Source organism: Myotis davidii, unplaced genomic scaffold (genome assembly GCF_000327345.1).
Source record: "Myotis davidii unplaced genomic scaffold, ASM32734v1 scaffold172, whole genome shotgun sequence".
NCBI classification, from domain to species: domain Eukaryota; kingdom Metazoa; phylum Chordata; class Mammalia; order Chiroptera; family Vespertilionidae; genus Myotis; species Myotis davidii.
In genome coordinates this window covers 2199206-2207565 of record NW_006284343.1, presented here as the reverse complement: position 1 = coordinate 2207565, position 8360 = coordinate 2199206, and the positions used below count along the sequence as shown (strand labels likewise).

The window sequence follows — 8360 nt, the reverse complement described above, 5'->3', positions numbered from 1 at the left end:
TCCACCCACCCATCCACCCATCCATGTGTCTCCTCAGGATCAGACACTACACTAGGTACTCTGAACACAGAGAAGAAAACCATGGCAGCCATAGCATGCCTCCACGGGCCCCAACAGACCTTGGTGGAGCGGAGGAACCCTCGGGAGGCCCCTGAAGCCTGCGGCACCCACAGTCCTTGAGTGCATGTGCTCTTCTCCCCGGTATTGATGGGCAGGCTTTCTGGGTGCCCCAGACCCAGGCAACTTGGGTCCCGCTGTGTCCTCACTGTGGGCTGACAGCCAGCCCTTAGACATCTGGGTAGACAGTAGACAGGACTGCAGGGACCAGGTGGGGATCTGTCTGTTCATCCCTCCTGAGAAAAATGTGTAGTAGGTGCCCTCCTCTCTGGAGTCCCCTTGCCGGCACTGGTCTCTGAGTTAGTGTCTCTCGGTCCCCCTGATCCCCCCGTGGTTGCTGGGAGCAGGCCTGGCACGCTCTCTGGCCAGCCCCCCATTTCCAATGTTAAACGAAAACTTAACATCTTCTCTTCACCCGGAGAGAGAGAAGAGAAGGGCCTTGTGAATGGCCATTAGGTGGCCCCTGAGGGACGCGTTGCGTGGTAAGGAGAGGGCAGAGGCAGTCTGGGACTAGGGTCCCTATTATCTTGAAAGTCCATCGTTAGGAACAGCCTCCTGCAGATACAAACAAGGGATCCAGGCCGGCCGATGCGGAAGGGGCTTTGATCCGCCTAGAAGTGAGTGCTTTTCAGTGGCGAACCGCAAAGCAGCCCCACCCAGGGCCACGGAGATAACAGGCCGGGGCAATCGCACACCACCGGCCTCTTGATAGAGCCGGGCTTTATTGAGGTCTGGTTCTCACCCAATGGGAGCACATCCGGCGAGCATCAAAGGGGCCGGGCGTCACCTTGTGCAAAGAATCCTGGGCCCTCAGGTGTGCGCGCTGGGCAGGGTGCGTGTGTGGCTGTGTGTGCACAAGGCTGCCCGTTGGCAGTTACCTCTCTGTGGGCCAGAGGCCACCAGCCCCGGGGGGTAGGGGCGGGCTTGGCAAGTCACAGACTCTATTCCCTCGCTCTGGCTGGTCCAGCTCCTGAGATGGTCACTCAACATCGTACGTCGAAGGGGCGCTCTGTGTCATTTCGTCCCTGACTTTGTGTCACAAAGGCCGTTTGTCCACGGAGTTTAAGGGAGACACGAGGTGGGGGCCCAGAGAAGGCACAGCCTGGAGGGTTCCCCTTTGGGAATCTCCGACTCGCTCCTTTGCAGCCTTTCGGAGGTCTTTTGCTTGACGTGGCACACATGCCAAGGATGTGTATCGGACCTATAAGAGGGGAAGAAACAGGGTGTGGGGGATGGTGGGAGAACCCAGGGGGTAAAGGAGGTCACATCTTTGCAGGGGGGAGTCGATGGGCGGATGGGTGAGTGTGGTCCTGGAGGAAGGGCCCCTTTCCCGTCGACCCCAGGCAATGCCCCTTGGCCGCCCCCTGTCCCATCTGGGCCGTCAGGATGCTGGACATCACACATGGGCCTCTGGAGACAGGAGCCGAGAAACAACACCGTGCACACAGCACATCTGGAAGCTTTATGAGGTTTATTTTTTAACACATCTGCCAGGGTCAGGACATCTGCGCCGGAGGGTTGCAGGCTGGAGGGAGCCCAGGGGTTTCAGTCAAGTGGGAGCTGTATTTGGACCCAGGGGGAAGGGCGGTGGGGTGGGGAGAGGAAGGTGGAAGCTCGGAGCTGGCCGATGCCAGAAGCCAAGTCCTCCCTTGTTTGGTCTCATTTGTGGCCGGGAACAGAAGTCCCCAGGAACAGGAACGGGACCTGCTTCCTTGTCTCTTGGGTACCACTGATAGAGAGCAACGGGGTCTCTCCTACCTGCTCCAATCCGCTGCCTCCAGTGGGAAGATGCCAGTGGGTTCCATCCCACAGGGCCTTAGCCTCCCAGAGGTCCCTGGGACCTGGCCTTTTCCATGTGGGTTATGGACTCATACCTGTCCCCCATCTCCCCATCTGCGCTAGCCAGTTGGAGCTGAGAGAGGGAGGGATGCTGCGAGGACTCGGTTTACCCTGCAGGCTTCTCTCTCCTCTGTCCTCCAGCCCCTTTGCCTTCCTCTCCTCCTGCCCTCCATCTCTTCTCTCTCTCCTCTTTCTTCCTCACCTCCTTCCCTTCCTCCTCTTCTTTTTCTTCCTCTCCCTCCTCTCCTCTTTTCCTCCACCTCCCTCCTGCCTATCCCCAGTGACATTCTTGATTTAATGATTTGGGTCAAAGGGAGCCAGGAAAAGCTTGGCTCAGCATTTCAGCAGGGCAGGCCGGGAATGAAATGGCAAAGGCAGGAGCGGGTCCCAGCAGGAGAGGGAATTCACAGGTGACTTCATCTGCCTTTTCCAGGAGCCAGAGCATCACCCTGCTCAGCTCTCCTTCTCTCCTCATTCCCGGGTTCTCGCTTCATTTATTCCTCCCTTCATGCTCTGGCCCAGCTACAAACGCGCGCAGAGCTGATTTCCAGGCTCCGTTAAAAGTATGGGAAGCCTGTCTCTGCTCAGGGCGCAGCCCTGTGGGAGGATTCTGGTTTCAGCGCCTGGGGAGTTACCGACTGGAGGGAGAGTTGGTGCTCCCGTTTCTAAACAGGCCGCTGCCGTGTCCCCGCCTTCACGAAGGCAGAGCTCTGGCTTGCATGAGCTCATGTGTGCAGCACCTCGTGGGAGCCGGCTCCCTGTGCTCTCGGTTTACGAGGGGAGGAAACAGGCTCTGTGTGGTTATTCATGGGAGGCAGGAAAGGTGTCCACCCTGTTCTGATGGGAAGTAAGGTGACACAGCCACCAGGAATCCTGCTCCATCCAGTCACCCCACCTGGCAGCTACCTGTCCATTCCCAAGCCTGCCCCAGCCGTGCTGGTGACAGTTTCTGCTTGGGAGCACCTGTGTCCTCCCCAGAGTCAGGTTCAGGGATGTTCCTGCTTCCCCCGCTGGGAGCAGTGTCTGCCATGCGCAGCGGCTCTCCGCGTGCTCGAGGCAGTGAGTCTGGGGTGGGGCCTGAGAACTTGCATTTCTAATGCGTTCCCAGGTGCTGCTGAAGGTGGACTACACTTGGAGAAGCACTCCTCTAGATGGATTCCCTTTTCTAGATCTGTGATATAGGGCATCCACCGTGGTTACTAGAAAACTCTACAGTAATAGTGACTTCACTATTAGGACACAAGAGCATTCTTGCTCACATAGCAGAAATCCAGAAAAAGGCCATCCAAGGCTGGTATAGCAGTTCAGCTTTTAGGGACCCGGGCTTCCCTCTTCCTATTAAATTACCTTCTCACAGGACTCCCATGTTCAGCGTCCCTCGTAGTCCAAGACGGCTGCTGGGGCACTAGCCATCACGTCCTCGCTGAAGGCGGAAGGCAGGAAAGGCAGAGAGGTAACCATCGGGCTCTTTCCAACACCTTTTGAACAGCCTTCCCAGAAGTCCCACAGCACTTGCTTACGTCTCCTTGACCAGATCTTAGTCATGTGGCCATAGCTAGCTGCAAGGGAGGCTGGGAAACATAGTCTTTTGACTCTGGGCCTCAGTGTGAAATCAGAGTTCTGTTTCTAAGTAGAAAGGGGAGGACAAATACTGGAGTAAGTCACCACCGACAGAATCCTCCTCAGAGTCGTAATTTATTGGGCATCTGCCCTGTGCCATGTGCTTTTCCTACGGCATCTCCCTTAATCCTAAAAGCTCTGCAAGGCAGATATTATCTCCATTTTGCAGATGATGAAACAGAAGCTTTCAGAGATGGAGCCAAGTTACAGTCACAAATGAAAACAATTTCAAAACGCCTTCAGAGCCTGGGCCGCTTCTTGCCTCAGTTGGTCTCAGAGACCCGCCCTTGGCCCTCGTAGGGTGTCTGTCGGACCTTCCTAAGCCAAGTTCTGGACCTCGCCCCTCCTGGCCAGCCTCAGCCCATTGCTGCCTCTTGTGCTTGCGGTGACGCCCTCTTCCACAGACCTGTGGGGCACAGCGGCCCCGTGTGCCCTGATGCGCAGCAGTAGAGTCCCATGGCTGCTGTAAAATTACCATGAACTTAGGGGTGTAAAGCAACTCACATCTATTCTTCTATGGTTCTGGGGGCCAGTTCCACGGAGCTAAGGTCAAGGCATCCGCAGGGCTGGCTCCTTCCAGTGTCTCCTGGGAAGAATCCACTTCCTTGACTTTCCCAGCTCTGGAGCCTCCTGGTCACCTTGCCTTGTGATTCCTGCCCTGGGTCCCTCTAGCCTCTGGGTCAGGTCTTCCTCTCCCTCCCTCCCTCTTTCTTTCTTTTTTTTAAATAAGAAATTTATTTATTGTTATTAATTTATTTTTTGTTAATCCTCACCGAGGATATTTTTCCATTGATTTTTAGAGAGAGTGGAAGGTAGAGGGAGAGACATATCTACTGGTTGCAGGGCCTGGTCCCGGTTCCGGGGATTGACAATGCCTGCAACCGAGGTATATGCCCTTGACCAGAATCGAACTTGGGACCCTTCAGTTCATAGGTCGACGCTCCATCCACTGAGCCAAACCAGCTAGGACTGCCTCCCTCTTTCTTATGAAGATTTGTGATTACATGTGGGCCCCCCTGGATAATCCAGGGTAATCCCTGCAGTCCCTGAGCCCTCGCTCACATCCGCACAGTCCCTTTTGCTGTCAGAGGTAGCCTACGTTCAAGGTCGCAGGGATCAAGGCCTGGTTGTCTTTGTGGGGCTAATATTCAGCCTACCGCAGTGGCCCCCTTGCCACTGTCCTCCCTTTCCTTGTCCCCAGCCCTTGTTCTGTGGGCTGTCCCCAGCACAGAACATGCACACATTTCACGTCTGTTCCCGGGGTTTTCAGAGAGGCCAGAGACAGGGTCTGAAGGGCACAGCTCCCAGTGGCCATAGCAACAGACACAAACACATTCGAGGGGAAAAGGATTGGGAGAAGGCGTTCCTGCCCTAGAGGTGGCAGAGTGACTTAGCCTGGGCAGTGGTGCCCAGTGGAGACGCGAAAACAGCAGATACGTGCCCTCAGCCAGCCTCGTAAACCCTCTGGGCTGCGTGTTTCTAGGTAATCTTCCAACTCCCTTGGCGCCTGTTAATCCGTGGGCCCCCCGTTGCCTTTCTCCAGGCTAACAGAGGCGTGTCTTTGGCCACCTATGAACATGCACCCAGAGGGTTTGGGTAGGGGGTGTGGGGGAGGGAGAGTTGGGCTCTGCTGGGCCGATTCCCTCGTCTCCACCCCACTCCCCAATGCCTCTCTCCCCCTCCCCCCCCTCCGGGCTGGGTTGGCCATGCTGGGATGAGTCTGGGGTGTTGTATGTTTTGCTTTTCATTTTATTTTGCAAGTCCCTCCCAACATTCCCCTCTGTGTTTAACGTCCCACTGCCAAGTGCATGCGGTTGCCGGGCAACAAGAAGGAAGTCCCTGTGTGATTCACCTGGCGGCTGCCAATTAATTGGCAAGCTTCGAGCTGTGTGCGTCTCCCGGGGCCAGAAGGGCTTCTCCCGGCCCTGGGCCCCGTGGGAGCCAGGGGAGAGGGCCGCTGCCCTGGAGGGAAGGGGACCAGAGGAACGTTAGCACAACTTTGGGGGTGTTGGGGGTGCTTTCAGGCCCAAATGAAAGAGAGTGTCTGGAAGGCCTAGGCAACACCTGGGCGAAGACGTGCGATGTCCCCCTGGCCACCAATCAGAGAGCCACCTGGAGCGCCCAGACACCTCTGCATGGGCATGTTGGCTGGCTTTCTTTGGGTAGGTGACTCTAATATGCACACTCTCGCTTTTTACAGGGGTGCCCATCCTAATAGGGACCGTAAGACAGCCCCACAATTCTTTTTTTTTAATATATAAGTTTATTGATTTCAGAGAGGAAGGGAGAGGGAGAGAGAGAAACATCAATGATGAGAGAGAATCATTGATCGGTTGTTTCCTGCCCACTCTCTACTGGGGATTGAGCCTGCAACCCAGGCATGTGCTCTGACCGGGATGGAAACTGTGGTCTCCTGGTTCTTAGATTGGTGCCCAGCCACCCAGCCAGGCCGGCCGGGCCATGTCTGTGTATTTGCCATCGGCGTGAGGGAAGTAGGAACGTGTTAGACCATGCCTTCACATTTCCTCGGAGGGACCCCTACCCAGTCTGGGTGGTTTCCTGATTAATTGTTAAGGGGCTTTCGAGAGCAGAGAGGTGCCGGCTGAAGGGAACATTAGGATTAGGGACCAGACCCTTGTCATCCTCTACTGAGAACATTGGCACCCTCTGTGCCTCAGTTTCCCCGTTTGTAAAGTGGGTGATCTAATATCTCCACACGCCCACATCTCGCAGACATATCACAGTGATCTGCTGAAAACAGAATTTTCCACTTCCTCTGGGCTGGCTGGGTTCAGTGGTATTTAATTTATTTTTTAAAATAAATCAGCTATGGGTGTAGTGGTGGGATTTGTGTGAAAGGCTCCCGGTGGTGACTCAGTGTACAGGGAGTTGCTTGAGTTGGATAAACAGCTACCCCTCCCCCTGCCCCTAACGAAAATCCTGCTTTTAGAAGCAGCTCTCCTCTTCTCGGCAGCTAGACTGTTAGGGAGGAAAGTAGGAAAGTGATACTCACTGTTGAAAGCCATTTGTAGGAGGGGCTGACGCCAGATTCTCACTCCAATGCTGTGTTTTGCTCCACAGGCCTGGGAAGCAGGGCTGGCAAAGGGCTGCCCTTCCTCACCCTCACTGCCCACCAGGGAGCCTCCTGGAGGTCCCGGCTCAGCTGCAACCAGCTCTTAAGAGGCAGGCACTCTGCATTGGATGGAGAACTCTTATTTTGGAGAATACATATAGAAGGTTCTGGATTTGAGAAGACATTTGAGGAGAAAGCCAAGACCCTCGCTCTGAGGAATAGTGGGCGTGATGACCTGCATGCGCTGGGGGAAGCATCGTTGCTGAGGGCAACCTATGGAGGAGACACCGGTATCCCAGACCTTGCTTCTCCTTCTTATGGAAAACCCTTCCTCTGCGGCCGAGGCCCCGAAGGCTGCCCTCCCCCAACCCCCAGGAGCCCCAGGGCTTTCTGCCACCCCCTTTCTGTCCGCCCCCCACCCACCTCCACGCCTGCTGTGCAGCGATTCTTGTTTGCTCCGTCGTCTTCTAGCGGATACAGAGTGAATCGTTAACTACACTTAGGTCAAACAGGATCTGCGTTTTTTGTTCCGGCTCCTTCTCAAGACACGTGTGCGCCGCTATGCGCACAGCCTTGGACGAGTCTTCCTTCTCGTCTGTTCGGGCCTGGCCGCGCGGGTTCCCGAGGGATGCTCATCCATGCGGGGACGTTCCTCGGGCTCTTGGGGACGTTGGCAGGGACTCCGGCGGTGGACCCGGATTGTGAAGGCTGCCGTTCTCCATGCCCACCCGTCTTGGCTGGGATCACACACGATCGGACATCTGGAGGAGCAGAAAATGTTGAGCCAGAGGCACAGTCAGCGGCAATGGCCACCCTCTCCTCTCAGGTGGCCGTTGGGGTCCACACCGGAGCTGGGGGCTTCTTTAGGACCGTCCAGCTACCAGCGCTGGTGGAATTTGTGGCGGACCCTCTTCCTCCGGGGCGTGCCGGTGACACACACACCCGGCCATGGGTTGGGCCCCACGAGTCCTGTTCGTTTCGATCACTCTGTAGCCGCCCTACACATGGACGGAAATACTTCCTAGATGTCTATCCCTGTCAACCTTGGCCAAAGTGCAGGGCCAAGCAGGTCTGTACTCTCAGTGTCCACAGTGAATGGACGGAAAGAATTAAAGCTAGACCTGTCTACCTTCCCTGTGTTGCAGATGATGTGTTTGTGTGACCATTTAGTGATTTCAGTGTCTTCTCAGTGGAGCAAGGGGGGCCTTCTCGGCGTCTCAGGTTCAACACAAAATGACGGAGGGGAGCCTCTGGAGGTTTCCTGCAGTTGGAACACGAGGCTTGTCTGTGGGCTTTCGCCGTCCTTCCTGGACAGGCAGACAGGCTCGTTGTAGCAGTTCAATTCCCTTGGGTGTCAAGGGACAGAGACCCACTTGTCTTACCTCCATACAAGCTGGCTTAGCACAAGCTGCTGGGGAAGTAGGCAGGAAGCAGTCTGGCAGCAGCTGCCCAGCTAGACCTTCCCGAGAAGCCCAAGTCATTCACGAGTTCGCGTTGCTGCCCGGCTGGTGGTGCTCAGTGGTTAGAACGTCAGTGCAGACTAAAGGGTCTTGGGTTCGATTCCAGTCAAAGGCATGTACCCCAGTTGAGCATGTGGACAGCAACCAACCGATGTGTCTCCCCCACATCGATGTTTCTCTCTGTCTCTCCCCTTCTCTTCCACACTCTCTAAAATCCAATGAAATAATATCCTTGGGTGAGCATTAACTTA

The 8360-nt window shown here is 55.7% G+C and overlaps 1 long non-coding RNA gene across 1 annotated transcript in view; it reads left to right on the top strand.

The window, feature by feature from the left end:
* The window catches only part of LOC102761541, a 128809-nt gene extending 121016 nt beyond the window's left edge, over nt 1-7793 (top strand). The window contains exon 3 of the long non-coding RNA XR_435195.2: nt 6658-7793. This is a non-coding gene — a long non-coding RNA (uncharacterized LOC102761541). The remainder of the gene's footprint in view (nt 1-6657) is intronic.
* The last annotated feature ends 567 nt before the right edge of the window (nt 7794-8360 follow it).